Raw genomic sequence first — 19,098 nt, 5'->3', positions numbered from 1 at the left:
TACTTAAAAGTGAACCAGTAAATGGATAATACTTGGTCTTAGCTCTTTCACTGAAAGCTTAAACATAATGAATCTTTAGAAGCCAGTGTGACTGATGATGTCTTACATATTTTCACCAAAGTGTTTACCACTGTTATATAATTTTACTACCTCCATCATAATGAAAAAACATGACCTACAAAATGACCTCCAACCCTAGAAATGACCAGCACCAAAGGCTGATCTCACCAGCCAGGCATTTATTCCGAACCCCAGAAGCTGTGCTTAACATGCCAGGAAGGTTCTCAGTTAGCGTTTACCTAACACGGCAAAGTTGTACCATAAATCCAGATAAGATATTTTGGTAGACAGGACATTACCATTGAATTATTTGTGAAAATGTATATATCAACAACATCAAAAATTGAGACCTTGACTATCTCTAGGATATGAAATAATTTACATATCAAACTTTCAGCAGAGAAAACCAGTAAAAAGGTTGATGAGAAACAAATAAGCAAATACCTGGTAAATACCTGTGCTGTCTTCCAGCACAGCTCTGTGCTGCCTGGAGTACTTTTGCCTGGAGCTATAGCCGGGGTGCCAGTCCCACTCACAAGGCGATGATAATAATGTGGTACTCCGAACCCTAAAAAAGAAAGCGTTGTTGAAAATCCAACCTGGACCAAATAGAGATATCTTGAAAAAGTTCACATACCAATCTGCCCATTTATAGCATGGATTTTAGTATATTTACAGTTGCATAACTATCACCACAATTCATTTTAGAACATTTTCATTATCACCCCCCCAAAAAACCCATACCAGTTAGTCATCATTCCATATCCACACTCTAATTCCCTGCCTGCCCTCTGGCCCTCAGCTACCACTAATCTAATGTTCGTCTATAGATGTACGTATTCTGAATTTTTCATATAAATTGATTCACATGTGACTTTTTGTGACTTCCTTCTTTGACTTAGTATAACGTTTTCAAGGTTCATCCTGTTGCAGCATGTATCTGAACTTCAATCCTTTTTATAGCCAAATAATATTCCATTGCATGGACAGACCTCATTTTGTTTATCTACCCTTCAGCTGACAGACGTTTGGGTTGTTTACACCATTTGACTATTATGAACACTTGTGTACAAATGTTTACCTGGACACACATTCTTTTTCTTTTTTTTAGAGTTCTGCACCTTGGTGATCACATTTATTGGAAGTGTTGGAAAAAAATAAAAATGGCATTTAGCTTTAAGAGTTGTGAGTTATCTACTTAGAGACCTAAAAATAGACCTGCCATTCGATCCTATAATTCCTTTACTAGGTTTATACCCAGAAGACCAAAAATCACATTATAACAAAGACATCTGTACCAGAATGTTTCTTGCAGCCCAATTCATAATTGCTAAGTCATGGAAGAAGCCCAAGTGCCCACTGACCCACGAATGGACTAGCAAATTGTGGTACATGTATACCATGGAAAGATGGAGACTTTACCTCTTTCATGTTTACATGGATGGAGCTGGAACATATTCTTCTTAGCAAAGTATCTCAGGAATGGAAGAAAAAGTATCCAATGTACTCAGCTCTACTATGAAGCTAAATTATAGCTTTCACATGAAGGCTATAACCCAACTATAGCACAAGACTATGGGGAAAGGGCCAAGGAAGGGGAACGGAGGGAGGAGGTTTTGTTGGAGGAGGGTAATGGGGGGGCCACATCTACGGTGCATCTTAGAATGGGTACAGGTGAAACTTACTAAAGGCAGAATACAAATGCCTACATACAGTAACTAAGAAAATGCCATGAAGGCTACGTTGAACATTTTGATGAGAATATTTCAGATTGTATATGAATCCCGCACATTGTACCCCTTAATTGCACTAATGTACACAGCTATGATTTAACAATAAAAATAAATAAATTAAAAAAAAAAAGAGTTGTGAGTTATCTACAAATTAACTTGTTGCAGGAGTAGAGGAATCCTTGGTCATTTCTTTTTCTTATTTTTTTTTTTTTGAGACAGAGCCTCAAGCTGTTGCCCTGGGTAGAGTGCTGTTGCATCACAGCTCACAGCAACCTCCAACTCCTGGGCTAAAGCAATTCTCCTGCCTCCGCCTCCCAAGTAGCTGGGACTACAGGCACCTGCCACAATGCCCAGCTATTTTTTGTTTGCAGTGGTCATTGTTGTTTGGTGGGCCCAGGCTGGATTTGAACCCGCCAGCTCAGTGTATGTGGCTGGTGCCTTAGCCGCTTGAGCCACAGGCGCCAAGCCTTGGTCATTTCTTAATACCAAAATGAATGCAGGTTTCTCTTTTGAATGTTTTGCACATAAAGTGGCAATTGGACAAAGTCTCCTTCAGGAGAAATTGTTTGTATCAGCCAACTCTCAATGGAGGGGCAGCCAGGACAACGCCATCTCCTTGGACAAAGAGCATTGGAATATTCTGTTTCGTTGATTTATATATCTTTGTATGTTTCTTCATCAATTTCTATAAGAGTCACAGTTTGTTTCACATCTCCCAATATCGTATTTGAATGTTCCTCATAAGTATGTAATCTGCCCTGAAGCTCTCGGTCATTTCTCATTTTCACATAAATTCACTCATCCAGGCTGAGCCTGATAAGATCCAGAGACTCCTCTACAGTGTTGGTAGTGTTGCTGGTCCACGTCATCCAGCATGTTTCAAACATGGACACATGTTTTCATTTCTCTGAGCTATAACAAAATTGCTACATCTAATGTTTTCCATCCTGAAAATGAGTTGCTGGGCGGTGCCTGTGGCTCAGTGAGTAGGGCCCCATATACTGAGGGCGGCAAGTTCGAACTCGGCCCCTGCCAAACTGCAACAAAAAAATAGCCGGGCATTGTGGCGGGCACCTGCAGTCCCAGCTACTTGGGAGAATCGCCAAGAGAATCGCCTAAGCCCAAGAGCTGGAGGTTGCTGTGAGCTGTGATGCTACAGCACTTTACTAAGGGCAACAAAGTGAGACTCTGTCTCTAAAAAAAAAGAAAGAAAGAAAACGAGTTGCCACCTAAAGTTTGGTATCATCCATCTAACTGAGGGTCACCCTGACAAAGAAGATCTTATAAGAATTCACCTTTCAGATGAGAAAATTGTTGGCAAAAACTTTTATATTGTGGCAAAATACACATAACATAAAATGTATCATTTTGAAGTATAAAGTATAGAAAACTTTTTTTTTTTTTTTTTTTTTGTAGAGACAGAGTCTCACTTTATGGCCCTTGGTAGAGTGCCGTGGCCTCACACAGCTCACAGCAACCTCCAACTCCTGGGCTTAAGCGATTCTCTTGCCTCAGCCTCCCGAGTAGCTGGGACTACAGGCGCCTGCCACAACGCCCGGCTATTTTTTGGTTGCAGTTTGGCCGGGGCTGGGTTTGAACCGACCACCCTTGGTATATGGGGCCGGCGCCTTACCCACTGAGCCACAGGCGCCGCCCAGAAAACTTTTTTTTTTTTTTTAAGACAGAGTCTCACTCTGTCACCCCAGGAAGAGTACCCTGGGCATCACAGCTCACGGCAACCTCAAACATTTGGGCTCAAGAGATCCTCCTGCCTCAGCCTCCCAAGTAGCTCAGACTATTGCCACAACACCTGGCTAATTTTTCTATTTTTAGTAGAAAGGTGGTGGGTCTCACTTTTGCTCCAGGCTGGTCTTAAACTCCTGAGCTCAAGCAATCCACTTGCCTTGGCCTCACAGATTGCTAGGATTACAGGTGTGAGCCCTTGAGCCTGGCCTTAGAGAAAACATTTTAAAGTAAAACAGAATTTGTTTTGCATAGGTTTTAAAATACTGGCTCATGTTTGTATATTTCTGGGTTGGCCACCTTCAGAAAAATGGCAAATATGTTCTCTTTTTACCTGCTAAATCCAAGAAAACCTAAGAAAAACCTCTTCTGAAAATTTGTGTGCATCCTGCTAGTGTCTTTGAAACACCACAAGGAGGCAAGCTCATTTCTGGGTTGTGCCTGGGCTCAAGCAGCTTCACAGACAAAACCTTTTTTCTAGCAGTCACAGGGCAAACTTTCAGTGGGAGGAAGAATGTGGCTTTTTACCAATTCTGGACATACTCCTCTGTTTGCTAGACAAAGTGATATTGTGCCGTCTGTATAAAACACTCTACTTCCCACACAATGAAATAGAAATGAAAGTGGTCTAGATTTTATTTGTACAGGCAGGATGCACATTTCCCTTCTCTAAGGATCAGCAGGAAATGTCGGCAAAGGCTAAAGCTAGGCCATCTGGACATCCGACAAAGCAAGCCACAGGATTAGAGCCCAGCCCATACACGGTTTCTATTATTACTTCCAAAGATAAATAAATAGCTTGCAAATCAAGATGTGCTTTTGGCCTTAATATGAACTTTTTCTACAGGTATCAGTTCCAAAGATAGCATGTTTATTTTATTAAAATGGTTTGCTTTTTAATTCAACTAGCTTTCTGCATTTCTAAGAAATCATGGCTTTTTTTTTTTTTTTTTGCAGTTTTTAGCCAGGGTTGGGTTTGAACCCACCACCTCCAGTATATGGAGCCGGCGCCCTACTCTTTGAGCCACAGGTGCCGCCAGACATCATGGCTTTTAACTTTATCATATTCCAGGGGTTTTTGACATGTCTAGAAATCCCCAGTAATAAACAACTACATCTAAAATACACTATAATTGACTAGGGACTCTAAGTTAAGGAGGAAGAAGTAAAATATATTCTTGGGTTTCAATAGTGTTGACATATATGTAAAATTATTGTCAGGTAACAAGAATTAGAGCTGAAAAACTGTACAAGTTTTCAAAGGAAAAGCCATAGGTGGTTCAGTATTTTTGTGTTGGGGTGTCAATCCTATTTTTTCTTTCTGTATTTGTGGCTATACTGAAACTGAGTAAGATTTGGCAAATATTTGCTGAGCACCTACTAGGTAGTGGGTGATGGGGTAAATATACATATGTTTAAATCTTCCAATCTCTGCTTCAGTGAACTTGCAACAGTCAAGTTGCTGATTGATGGCTGTTTTAGCCAATCACGTGACTAAACAGTCCTCCTGCAAACATTAAGAAAAAGTACTAATGGTGGAAAGGCGAAGGGGAATGAATCAATTCCTTGAGGTTTCCAATATTGTATCATAACCTAACTTCCAATTACCAGTATGTTTTAAAATGCAAAAGCAGCTGCCCCTGAAAACCATGCAATATTACCTGTATGTTACAGTAATCAGAATACTTGAAAAGAATGAAAGAGAAAGAATTCTTGGACGAAAAATCAAGCTCACTTATCTAGTCAATCACCCCAACAGAAGTCTTTGGTCAGAATGTTAATGGGAAGATGTCCCTTTATAGAAGCACAGTTAACCACCTAATTTCTTCTGACTGATAGCTTTTTGTTTTTCATTTTAGAAAAAGGCTCTGTCACCCAGGCTGGAGAGTGGCACAATCACAGTTCACTGCAACTTCAAACTCCTAGGTTCAAGAGATCCTCCTCCCTCCTGCCTCAGCCTCTCAAGTAGGTGGGTCTACAGGTGTGCTTCACCACATCTGGCTAATGTTTAAATTTTTTGTAGAGACGGTGTCTCCCTTTGTTGCCCAGACTGGTCTCAAACACCAGGCTTTAAGCAATACTCCCTTGCTGGGATTACAGACAGGAACCACTGTTACAAGCCCACCCAGTGATATCCTTGACAATTGCTGTGAGGGGAGGTATTGGGAGTAAAACCCACCAAAAAAGATCTGAAGTACAAGGTATTTTGTTTTTGTTTTTTATCTTTTTTTTTAATTGTTAAATCATAGCTGTGTACATTAGTGCAATCAAGGGGTACAATGTGCAGGATTCATATACAATCTGAAATATTCTCATCAAACTGTTCAATGTAGCCTTCATGGCATTTTCTTAGTTGTTGTATGTAGACATTTGTATTCTGTCTTTAGTAAGTTTCGCCTGTACCCATTCTAAGATGCACCGCAGGTGTGGCCCCACCCATTACCCTCCCTCCAACAAAACCTCCCCCCTCCCTTCCCCTTCCTTGGCCCTTTCCCCATAGTCTTGTGCTATAGTTGGGTTATAGTCTTCATGTGAAAGCCACAATTTAGCTTCATAGTAGGGCTGAGTACATTGGATACTTTTTCTTCCATTCCTGAGATACTTTGCTAAGAAGAATATGTTCCAGCTCTATCCATGTAAACATGAAAGAGGTAAAGTCTCCATCTTTCTTTAAGGCTGCATAATATTCCATGGTATGCATGTACCACAATTTGCTAGTCCATTCGTGGGTTGATGGGCACTTGGGCTTCTTCCATGACTTAGCAATTATGAATTGGGCTGCAATAAATATTCTGGTACAGATGTCTTTGTTGTGTTTTTTTTTTTTTTTTTTTTGAAACAAGGTCTAACTCTATTGCCCAGGCTAGAATAGAGTGGTATCATCATAGCTGACCGCAACCTCAAACTCCTGGGCTCAAGCTATCTTCCTGCCTCAGCCTCCCGAGCTGGGACTACAGGTGAGCAACACCATTCTCTGCAAATTTCTGTATTTTTTTTTTTTTTTGAGAGATGGAGTCCCACTACATTATTCAGGCTGATCTCAAACACCTGGCCTCAAGTGATCCTTGGCCTCCCAAAGTGCTGGGATTACAGGAATGAGTCAGCATGCCGGGCCATAAAGTACAAGGTTGAGACACAGCAAGTAGGCTGTGATGGAAAGTGCTTCCTCAGAGTGTGGTTCATAGACTGACCCATGTGCATCAGCTGGACCAGCAGCTTTACCTGGGAGCTAGTTAGAAACGCAGAATCAGAGTCTACATTTGAACAGAGTAATTCATATGCATATTAAAGTTTGAGAAATAAGACATCAAGTTGTCTCTAAAAGATGCAGGACTTGCCAAGGAAATTAATACAACTCCATAGGATATAAACCCTCCTAAGATATCCACAAAGGAGAGTTTCCTGTGAACTTAGTGAGGGATATAAATATGTCCAAAGGAAAGCTGGGTCAGGTGTCAAGGGTCAGTAAACAAAAACTGGAGATCAGTGAAGCAATCAGTGTGTATGCAAAGGACTCAAATATTACAGACACAGGGAATATCTTTTCTGTCCTCTGAAGGAGTGCTATTTTATCAGGCTTAAGGAAATGTTCTTTCAAAAACAAAAAGACACATTCAAATTCTCTCATTAAGGATCACTTTATAATAAATAAATAAATAAATATATATATGTTTTCTGGGGGGACAGAGTCTCAAGCTGTCACCCTGGGTAGAGTGCTGTGGCATCACAGCTCACAGCAACCTCAAACTCTTGGGCTTAAGTGATTGATTCTCTTGCCTCAGCCACCCAAGTAGCTAGGACTACAGGTGCCTGCCACACTGCCCAGCTATTTTTTTGTTGCAGTTGTCATTCTTGTTTAGCAGGCCCAGGTTGGGTTCGAACCCACCAGCCTCGGTGCATGTGGCCGGAGCCCTACCCACTAAGCCATGGGCACCACCCTATAATAAATAATTTGACTTCTATTTGGCTTGATTTGGGGAGATGAGAAGCAGAGATGGTCTACTTAGGATACTTACTCATTCCAATTGCTAGAAAAGGTTATTTCCCACAGAAATTAATAATCTGGCAATCAATTTACACGTCTGAATCCCATGAGCTTGTTTAGGGTGAATCCCTTCATGAATGATCCTGAGCCAGAAATTCATAACATCCAGTTACTCTCTGAGGTTCAAGCCCTGGAACAGGATGATTCAAATGAGGCTGAGGTCTCCACTAGTAAAACGCAAAGACTACACTAGCATTCAGGAATGGTAAATATATAGGACATGTGTTGCAGCTCCCCAATTCCCTCATTATGCCTTAAGAACAAATGTCCAAATCAATTGCAATATTCCTTTCTCATTAAACCCAGGCTTGGCCTCCAGGCCCGCCTAGCTAGATACTCCAAGCAGCCTAACATTCACCTACAGTGGTTCTCAACCTTCCTAATGCTGCGGCCCTTTAATACAGTTCCTGTGGGTCACGACCCACAGGTTGAGAACCGCTGAGTCTAGCACCTGCCTGCCAAATGAAACCTGTTTACTATTCCTAACAAAAGGTCCTTCCAGCCATAAACTTCTGTCATTCTGAGACTAAGGTGGAAGCTACAGTATGCTCAATGTCGAGAGGCTCCTTGGAGAATCACAATTCAGTCATTACAACATGTTTTCCATAACCCTGGCTAAACAGTATTAACCCATATGGACTCTCACAAACCCATATGGACTCTCACAGAGTAATTATACGCCCCTTGCCTCATCCACACATTTACACACTTTACCTTCAAGAGAACAACAATAAAATAATAACAGTAACAATACAATAACGTTGCATTAGAATTCCATTCTAAAGCATTCCTAAAATTTCCCAAAGAAATAGCTCATTTTTTTCTAATAAAAAATACCTTTTATAGATGGGAAGAAAAATTTATCTAAATCAAACGTCTCACCAGTGGCACTACTGACATTTGGAATTAGATACATATTTGCTGTAGGGAACTGTCCTATGCATTACAGGATGTTGGGTAGCATCCCTGACCTCTTCCCACTAGATGCCAAAAGCAACCTTTGGGTTGTAACAACCCAAAATACCCCTAGACATTGCTAAATGTCCCATGGGGGGAGGAGCAAAATTCTCCACCCCAACTCCCACTGTGAACTATTGACTTAAATGATTCTAGTTCTCTTAGAGAGATGGAACTGTGGGTGATTTTTTCCTTGTTTTTTTTTTTTTGTATTTTCTTAATCTTCTATAATGAATGTATATTATTTACAGGACAAAGAATAAACTAGTATCTTTCCTTTTTTTTTCCATCAAGAAAGCTTTATTCTGAAGGGGACGTGGTTTACATCCATATCCCATCTTGGTTACACTGGCCCATGTAACTTTCTAATTATTAAAAAGCAATATCATTTGCTACACAGATATAAATTGAACAGTAAGTGCCACTGTGTGGCTCATTCAGTTTAAAAATTAAATTCAGACCCTAAAAATATCATCTACCACATAGGCACTTTAAATCCAATTTCTCACCAACGTGTAAAAAACACAAAGAACTTCAGAGAAGAAAGTTAGAATTGAGGTCTAAAGTCACAAAGAAAAAAACTTCTAAATCCTTCTTCAATATGGTAAATCAGTAGGGCTTCAGAAAGAAGCATAAAGTGAAAACTGCTCTTTCAGGAAAAACGATTTTCCTGAAGCACAGTCTGCACATACACTGTAATCAGAAAAGCACTTGCATTGTTGAAAAATAAGAAAGCACATTTTCTTCATTCTTAAGAATTGCTACATGTGAAGATCATGCAAAAAATAAATTTTCCAAAATCAGAAAATTAAATATCCCTATTAGAAAAACAGGCTCTAGACACATCCGTGACTTCATCTTCTTGGGTGATAGAATATTCTCCAAGAATTCTTTTACTAGTTTGAAATCAGTCTCAGAGTGCTATATCCACCAAGAAGAAACAAAGTTCTCAATGAAGAACGCCACATCTATTATCTCCATAAGAGAGATGACCTTTTTCTCTACCTGGGTCCCCCCAAATGGCCAAAACGTAATTTATATGTATAGTGAGAAGCTTCCACCCTCCTCTGCTTACCCAGGGTGTTGCCAAAGGTTCACATGTCTTCTGCTCTCAGGTAGAAGTTCTCTTTTGTTAAGTGGGGTGATACCGACTGCTGCTTCCAGAATAGCCATATATTTCTTATACCTCATCTTGTCTCTGTCAGTACAAGGTCCTGTAAATTTCAGACTCTGTTCAGCTGAAGCAGCTGAACTTATCTTTGCTCTCCTGGAAGCACTGTCTCTCTAGGTGCTCCGGGTATCCCTAACTAGAGCTATTAAACGCCAACGGTGGGGCAGAGGAGAGGCCACACCACAAATAAATAAAGGAAAGGCCTTTCAGATTACCCTGCAATGTCAGTATTATGTAAGGCTAAAGAATTCTGAATAAAGCACTAATGAAAATGATTTGCAGGAATGACGGTGGTTTTAAACACAGCGATCTAACGTAGGCTCTCCAATTAATCCGCACATAAATCTTTGAGGCTGCTAATCCTTCAAGAACTAATGGCGCATGAAGTGATTTATCTCAAGGTCTGGTATTAATTGGTCCAAAAAGCCTGCTTGCCTCTGGATGAACTAAAATCAGAAGCAGATTTGTTCTTTCTACAAATATCTATCTCTAAATGACTGTGCTTTGACAAATGAGGAAGAAATCCCAGTTGTCATTTTATAGCAAGGCTTTCTGAAATGCTATAAACTTCTTGGCTGGGTCAATAGCAAAGCAAAGATTAATTAATTAATTAATTAAGGAACATCCAACAGGGCAATCCCTGCTAGCCAGTAAATATATTGTTTGCAGCCAGTTGCAGTGGCTCATGCCTGTAATCCTAGCACACTGGGAGGCCAAGGCAGGTGGATTGCTTGAGCTCAGGAGTTCAAGATCAGCCTGTGCAAGAGTGAGACCCTGTCTCTACTAAAAAAAAATAGAAACAAACTGAGGCAAGAGGATTGCTTGAGCCCAAGAATTTGAGGTTGCTGTGAGCTATAATGCCATGGCACTCTCATCAGGGCTCCAGAGTGAGACTCCATCTCACAAAAAAAAAAAAGTAGGGTGGCGCCTGTGGCTCAGTGAGTAGGGCGCCGGCCCCATATACCGAGGGTGGCGGGTTCAAACCCAGCCCCGGCTGAACTGCAACCAAAAAAAATAGCTGGGCATTGTGGCGGGCGCCTGTAATCCCAGCTGCTCGGGAGGCTGAGGCAGGAGGCTGAGGCAGGAGAAGCCCAAGAGCTAGAGGTTGCTGTGAGTCCTGTGACGTCATGGCACTCTACTGAAGGCGGTAAAGTGAGACTCTGTCTCTACAAAAAAAAAAAAAGTACACACACACATGTATGTATATATTGTTTGAAAATGTTCGCAATCTACCTCTTCCCCTTATTTTTTTTTTTTTATGAGAATCTCCCCTTGGCTTTGAGAAGCTTCCTTCCCTCTGTCCAGGCCGTAAAAGTGGACCACCTACCATGGTATACATAAGCCAGACTGGGTCAACCAGTCTTCTCTGGGATGAAAATATGACATTTGACTCAGAAGTGCTTGGATTTGGAGTCACTAACTGACAGGAAGTAAGGGCCACCACCTGAGGGCTCTTCACAACTATTTGAGAAAAACAGAACCAGAAGACATCAAATGACATCACTTGATCTTCTGGATCCAGTTATGTGGAGGCCACTCTCTTCCTAGAGAACTCAGTTATACTTTTATTAGAGCTAATAATTGAGTTTGGTGAAATTAAATTTTAGATGACTTTCTGTCGCTCTCACAGAGTTCTGACGTACATACTTCCTTCCTCACCAACTTCTTTAAGCTATTTTTTTTATTTGATATGCTATCTATCATAAGATATAGGAGTTAGGCTACTCTGCCCAAACAAATTGATATACAAAAGGGAAGTAAAGGGCGGCGCCTGTGGCTCAGTCGGTAAGGCGCTGGCCCCATATACCGAGGGTGGTGGGCTCAAACCCGGCCCCGGCCAAACTGCAACAAAAAATAGCCAGGCGTTGTGGCGGGCGCCTGTAGTCCCAGCTACTCAGGAGGCTGAGGCAAGAGAATCGCTTAAGCCCAGGAGTTGGAGGTTGCTGTGAGCTGTGTGAGGCCACGGCACTCTACCGAGGGCCATAAAGTGAGACCCTGTCTCTACAAAAAAAAAAAAAAAAAACAACCCAGAAAACAAAAGGGAAGTAAAGTAGAAGGAATCATTATGCAGTAATTCTGATTAACCTAGATGTCCACAGTGAGTACGTGTCCCAAACACACTCCCATTCCCCCAAATCTTGACCCTTACTTCTACAGATTCTCTTTTTCCTCAATAGCAAGTTTCTTTTCTTTTCTTTTTACCTGAAGGAATTCTTTTTTTTTTATTTTTTCTTTTTTGAGACAGAGTCTCACTATGTCACCTTGGTAGAGTGTCATGGCGTTACAGCTTACAACAACCTCAAACTCTTGGGCTTCAGCGATTCTCTTGCCTCAGCCTCCCAAGTGGCTGGGACTACAGGCGCCCACCACAATGCCCGGCTATTTTTTTTGTTGTAGTTGTCATTGCTTAGCAGCCCTGGGCTGGTTTTTAACCTGGCAGCCTCGGTGTATGTAGCTGGTATCCTAACCACTGAGCTATGGGTGCCGAGCCTACCTGAAGGAATTAAACCAGTGGTCTCCAAAGTAGGTTGTACACACTGACAATCTCTGGAATGTGGGAAGAAAGTATTAAACCATCTATTTCCCCCCACCCCCTTTTTTCTCTCTCTCATCCTTTAAACGTTTGATTATTGGCTGGCCAGGTGCAGTGCTCTTAACATTTCTGGGAGGCTGAGGTGGGAGCATCACTTGAGCTTAGGAGTTCAAAACCAGCCTAAGCAAGAGTGAGACTCCATCTCTACTAAGAATAGAAAAATTAGCCAGGTGTTGTTGTGGGTGCCTGTAGTCCCAGCAATTCAAGAGGCTGAGACAGAAGGATTGCATGAACCCAGGAGTTTGAGGTTGCTGTGAGCTAGGCTGATGCCATGGCCCTCTAACAGTAACAGAGTGAGTCTCTATCTTAAAAAAAAGAAAAAAAAATTATTCTTGGCTGGACACAGTGGCTCACAACTTAAAATCGTGGCACTTTGGGAAGCCAAGGTGGGAGGATCAATTAAGGCCATGAATTTGAGAACAGCCTGGGCAACATCCTCATCTCTACGAAAAAATACATAAATAGGACTGGGCATGGTTGCTCACATCTGTAATCCTAGCACTTTGGGAGGCGAGGTGGGAAGATCACTTGAGGTTAGGAGTTCGAGACCAGCCTGAGGAAGAATGAGACCCCTGTCTCTACAAAAAACAGAAAAGTTAGCCTGCCCAGTGGTGCACACCTATAGTCACAGCTCCTTGGGAGGCTGAGGCAGGAGGATAGCTTGAACCTAGTAGTTTGAGGTTGCTGTGAGCTATGATGACACCACTGTACTCTAGCCAGTCACCAGAGTGAGACCTTGTCCCAAAACATTTTTTGAGTGTTTCTGTTTTTATATATTAATATTTACCTTAAGAACTAACATATTTTATATTGTATTAAGGTATATCTCGGGCGGCGCCTGTGGCTCAAGGAGTAGGGCGCCGGTCCCATATGCTGGAGGTGGCGGGTTCAAACCCAGCCCCGGCCCAAAACCACACAAAAAAAAGGTATATCTCTTATAAATCAATATACTCATATATATTACAGGATGTGCTCAAAAATCTGACAGGAAAACGTGAGCAAAAAAGATTGATATTCAGTGACTTAAATAACCCTTCGGGTATTCCCTAAGACTCAATCTCCCATTTCTAACAGGAGGACTAAATAGGTAAAGGTCAGGTTTTCTTGCAGCAAGATTAAGAGCTCCCACTTCACTTGGCTTGACTATGGAATTAATGTAATCTGACCAAAATAAAGTGGTGAACAACAAGGGATAAACCATTTGGCTCTGGACTATTTCATTTCCATAGTATTCATGAATATTACTCCCACTGGTTCTATAAACAATTAGTACCAGTTAGTCCCAGGAATTCTTTTATAGGCTGAACTTGGTTGGCTACAGCTGCCACCTCTGAGAAAAGGTCCAACACAGCCCTCATTTAATCAGACAGGAAGCTGTAATTACACTTACACAACAGTCTTTGTTCTAACAAATTGTATTTCTAATGACGTGGGATAAAAATTACTACACAACCCTCTCTAATAAGAAACAAAGCTTGAGCTAACAACAAAAAATCAAGTTGAGCTTGTTACCCATTGGAAGCTTTACTAAGTGAAAGTGACACAATATTTTATAAACGGCATGTTTGAGAGTTTCATTTTATATTGGAATTTTTGACACATTTAACATATGGCTCTTCTAATGTGATTCTTAATCTATGATGATCTCAGACAAAACTTAAAATTGAGTCATTCATTAGGAAAATAATTCTGTCTTAGCAAATACTAGAAAGAATTTGCGTTACTTTCATAAATGAGACTGTTTGGCTAATTTATTTATTTATTCATTTTTGAAATTATCATTTTTGTGTGGACCCCCTCATAATGGTATACAAGGACAACAACACAGAAAAAAATAAATCTAGCCACAATACCCTTTCCAGATATGTACTTATATTTTCTTTATAATTCGAGAAATTCATTAGAAATAACATATGCATTTATTTGGTTAATTCCCTTAGAGTTCTAGAAATTCTTTATAATGACAACTATTGATTTCTTAATTTATCTATTTTAAAACGTTAAAAAAATACACAATTCAAATAAAGCTTTTAAGTCAAGATGCTTAATCAAGTTCTTTTCCTGGATGATTAAAATTGAACATAAAATCCACAGACCAAACTGACATTTCCTTTGAACTAAGTATTTCCAATTTATTTCTTCTGGAAGAAACAGTGGACTTCCTTCTTCACTGCATGTTTTAATTGTTACTGTGCTTTAGAAGTATAAAAATGGACATGAACCAATATCCTAAACAAGCTGTTTCATAGGGTGTGGTCTGCTTTTCAGGGAGCTAGAAAAAGCCGTAACTAAAAGTAAAAGAGTCCAGGAAACAGCTATTTTTTGCTTTTTTTAGCACGATGACAAATAAACCATTTGACTTTATGTTAGCATTTCATTTCTACCTTCCTTCCTATCTCCATATATATAGAGAGAGACAGAGAGAGAGATACGTACTTTCTACCCAGATAACCCACTAAAACCTGTAAGAAAAGCAGACTATGAGAGTAAAACAGTTGCCAAAAAGTTAAAAAAAAAAATTAGCTGTGGGTCCTCTGGGCTCACTTCACTTCGGCCCAAAGTAGCCTTTACTCTTCCGAGTCATCTTCAAAACATATTCATCACTGGGTTTAAACTATTACCTTCAACTGGATGTCTTCAATCTATAATTGCAATCTTGTCCTCCCACCCAACCCAGTATGTATCCGAAACAGCTCCTCTGCCCAGCCCCCCGCTGTGGCGCCTCCTGCCTTTTCCTGCCTCTGTGTATCCACATCCTGGTTCCCTTGGCATGAGCCCTTGAAGATATCCTCACCCATTCCCGTGGGTCCCCAACACACCAACCCCATGACACAGGAGAAAGAGAGCTCAAAAGAGCTTCTAGGAGAAGACTGTATTTGAATCCCACCTCTACTGTTTAACACCTGTTAACTTTGAACAAGTTGCTTGACCTTTCTCAACTTGTTTCATCATCCGTATTAAGACCACAACATAGGGGTCATTTTAAATGTCATAATGTATATGCATTCATTGGCTATTATCCCTCCCTTCCTCGCTTCCTTCCTTCCATCTCTTTAACCTGTCCTTCCTTTTCCATTCCTAATACTTCTTCAATAAACCTTCCTCCATCCTCATTTTTCTGCAGGCAAGAACCAGGTGCACTTACAAACTTCTGACCCTCTCCTGAAGTTACAGCTTCCTCCAACCCTTAAAAACCCAAAAAACCCCAAGACCATTTGGTTTTTATTTTTCCCTTTTTGTTGCTGTTTTTGAGACAAGTCTCACTATGTCACCCTTGGTAGAGTACCATGGCCTTACAGCTCACAGCAACCTCAAACTCTTCGGCTGAAGCGATTCTCTTGCCTCAGCCTCCCAAGTAGCTGGGACTACAGGTGGCCACCACAACACCTGGCTATTTTTTGTTGTGTAGTTGTCATTGTTGTTTGGCAGGCCTGGGCCGGGTTCAAACCCCCCAGCCCTAGTGTATGTGGCTAGCACCCTAGCCACTGAGCTATAGGCACTGAGCCTTTTTTTTTTTTTTTTTTTTGAGACAGAGTTTCACTTTCACCCTCAGTAGAATGCTGTGGAGTCATAGCTCACAGCAACCTCAAATTCTTGGGCTCAAGCATTTCTCTTGCCTCAGCCCCCCAAGTAACTGGGACTACAGGTGCCCGCCACAATGTCCGGTTATTTTCAGAGACAGAGTCTCACTCTTGCTCAGTCTGGTCTAGAACCTGCAAGCTCAGGCAATCCACCTGCCTCAGCCTCCCAAAGGACCACGTGGTCTTGTGGGGAAAAATAGTGAGATCAAAAGACAGGCTGGCTGGAGGGGACTGGGACCCAAGGTCTGGAGTGAGATATGGAGACCACCAAAGAGAAAGGACAGCAGAGTCTTACAACTACTTCAGGGAACAGAAGAAAGGGACCCAGCTCAGGTGGAACCCACCAATTGGAGAGGCCCTCTTTGATGATATTTCCTAGAGTTTTAACCTCTGCTATGGAATAATTAATTAAAATCATTTAATTGAGCTGAGGTGGTGGCACAAGCCCATAATTCCAACTACTCAGGAGGCTGAGGCAGTAAAATTGCTGGCAGCCAAGAGTTCAAGGGTGTAGTGGCACCCTGATCCTGCCTGTGAATAGCCACTGTGCTCCAGCCTAGGCACAGAGTGTCACTTTGTTGCCCTCAGTAGAGTGCTCTGGCGTCATAGCTCACAGTAACCTCAAACTCTTGGGCTCAAGCAACCCTCTTGCCTCAGCCTCCCTGAGTAACTGGGACCACGGGTGCCTGCCACAATGCCCAGCTATTTTTTTTTTTTTTTTAGTGACAGGGTCTCGCTCTGGCTCAGGCTGGTCTCCAACTCCTGAGCTCAAACCATCCACCCACCCCAGCCTCCCAGAGTGTTAGGATGACAGGTGTGAGCCACTGCACCTGGCAGATCTGGTCTCTTTAAAGAAAAGAAAAAAAGAACCACTTAATTTACTGCCTGTCCCAAATAACTTGCCCATATAATAATCCATGGATTTAGGCTGGGGGCAGTGGCTCACACCTGTAATCCTAGCACTCTGGGAGGCTGAAGCAGGTGGATGGCTTGAGCTCAGAAGTTCAAGACCAGCCTGAGCAAGAGCGAAACCTCACCTCTACTAAAAATGAGAAAGTGAGGCAAGAGGATCATTTGTACCCAAGAGTATGAGGTTGGCCATGGCCCTCTACCAAGGGCAACAAAGTGAGATTCTATCTCAATAAAAACAAAAGACAAACAGACAAACAAAAAACACAGATTCTTCTCATTTCTAAGAAAACACTTTCAGTTCCTTATGTGAGGAAAAACTGCTCCTATTACTGTTGGGAGAAGTTGTGCTTCTGCTATGTTTCTGCCAGAGCAGTGATTTTCAGCTGGTATGCCATACTGGGATGGCAGGAGACAATCTTAGGTGTGCCAAAAAATGTTTAAGGATCATTAGCTAAATGATTTTCAAAAGAAGTTCAAAGTACAGTAAGTATATTCTATTTTTTACTCTATTTTTAATCAACGTAATTTAAGTGTGCCACGGAAGTTTAACTGTAGTTTCAAGGGTGCCCTGAGATAAAAGGGTTGGAAAACACCGTGCTGGAGCCTGGTAAGATCTGGCATTTTTCTTGCCTGGGAGCACATAAGCCGGAGGTACTGCAGAGACCAGAATGTGGGCAGGAGCTATTTTCAGTCAAGCAGGGCTTGGCCATTCACTAAAAGTGGTGGCTGTCAGCTACCTCTGCTCTGCAAACTTGAGGAAGGGAACAGATTCTTCCTCACATCAGAATTGGAAACTTGGTAGGGACTGCACCGGGTATGAAGTATTGAGAGTCAGCTGGACACACACATAGCCCCATGCTGCTCCAGCTGACGCCCCCCTCCCACTCTACAGCACAAATTGGGGGCCACACTACCAGGGGTTGAAGACCAGCTTCACCACTAATGAGCTGTGTGACCTCAGAAGAGTCATTTCATGTCTCTTTGCCTCAGTTTCTTCATTTGAAAAGTGGGGCTAATAATAGCACCTGCCTTACAGAATCATTTTGTAAACTAAATCAGTTACTACACAAAAGCACTCAGCACATGTAATGTCCAACACTCAACACACACCACGTAAGAGTATGTCATTATCTTTACTAACTAGCTGTGGCTTCATTTCTTCCAGAAAAAGCTCTCTTTGGTTTAACCCTTAGACTGGGTCCTGTGTCCCTCTTCTGCCTTCTTACATAGTTTTTTGTTTTTTTGGTTTTGGAGGGTTTTTGAGACAGAGTCTCACTATGTCACCCTTGGTAGAGTGCCATGGCATCACAGCTCACAGCAACCTCAAATTCTTGGGCTCAAGCAATTCTCTTGCCTCAGCCTCCCGAGTACCTGGGACTACAGGTGCCCACCACAATGCCTGACTATTTGTTTTTGTTGTTGTTGTTTATTTGTTTAGCAGGCTCGGGCCGGGTTCAAACCCACTAGCTCCGGTGCATGTGGCCTAACTGCTGAGCTACAGGCGCCGAGCCCACATACTTTCTGTTTAATCTACTAAAATGAGAACCAGATGACAGAAGATTTTGTGTAAGTCTGTACGGAGGATGCAGACTGGGTTGTCTGGGGCATGGGAGATAGGATTAGAGGAAGGAAGGAGGCCGGGACGGTGTTGAGGGTGTTTGAGTTGCCTATGGATCCAGGCCCACCTGCAACCCTCTCAGGGGAGTCTCCTTGCTTGCTTGAGGCACAGGTGTGTCTCTGGGGAGAACCCTGCTCAGTGATCATAGCACAGGAGCCCAACTTTTCATGAAGGTCTCAGGGAACACTAGCAGTTGAGGGCTCTGTGGAGGAACTTCAGCCTGCCACAAAGCTATACTCTTGGTGAACCTAGGAGACACTGCCAAGTTTGCCAGAGAAGAATCTGACCATGGAAGACCCAGTCTCATTCTCCTTGGATGTCAATGGGAGATAGTAGATATGCCCTGAAGCTGTCGTTATTAACAGAACAGGAAATGTTAGGCAGAATTTCTTATTCTACCTGAATCAGTTTCCTAGGGCTGCATACCAAGTACCATAGACTAGGTGGTTTAAAGAAAAGAGATTTATTATCTCATGTCTACAAGCCCAAGCCCAAGGTGTTGGTAGGGCTGGTTCCTTCTGAGGGCTGTGAAGGAAGGATGTTTTAGGCCTCTCTCCTCAGCTTGGAGATGGCCATCTTCTCCCTGTGTCTTCACATCATCTTCCTTCTGGACTTGTCTACGTCCAAATTATCTCTTCTCATGAAGACATATTGAATTAGGGCAACTCTAATGACCTATTTTATT

At 42.0% G+C, this 19,098-nt stretch overlaps 1 protein-coding gene and 1 pseudogene across 2 annotated transcripts in view; both read right to left on the bottom strand.

Annotated features, from left to right (window-relative positions):
- The window catches only part of TJP2 (tight junction protein 2), a 151,171-nt gene that overhangs the window by 107,887 nt on the left and 24,186 nt on the right, over nt 1-19,098 (bottom strand). The window contains exon 2 of one of the 2 annotated variants that reach the window (XM_053574590.1): nt 505-628. The gene's annotated coding sequence lies outside the window, so the exon portion shown is untranslated. The remainder of the gene's footprint in view (nt 1-504; nt 629-19,098) is intronic. The other variant, XM_053574625.1, reaches the window with a different exon arrangement.
- On the bottom strand, nt 2,365-2,669 carry LOC128574019 (U6 snRNA-associated Sm-like protein LSm3; annotated as a pseudogene).

Source organism: Nycticebus coucang, chromosome 2 (genome assembly GCF_027406575.1).
Source record: "Nycticebus coucang isolate mNycCou1 chromosome 2, mNycCou1.pri, whole genome shotgun sequence".
NCBI lineage: Eukaryota > Metazoa > Chordata > Mammalia > Primates > Lorisidae > Nycticebus > Nycticebus coucang.
Note: the sequence above shows the minus strand (reverse complement) of the source record. Positions and strands in the feature narration are given on the sequence as shown.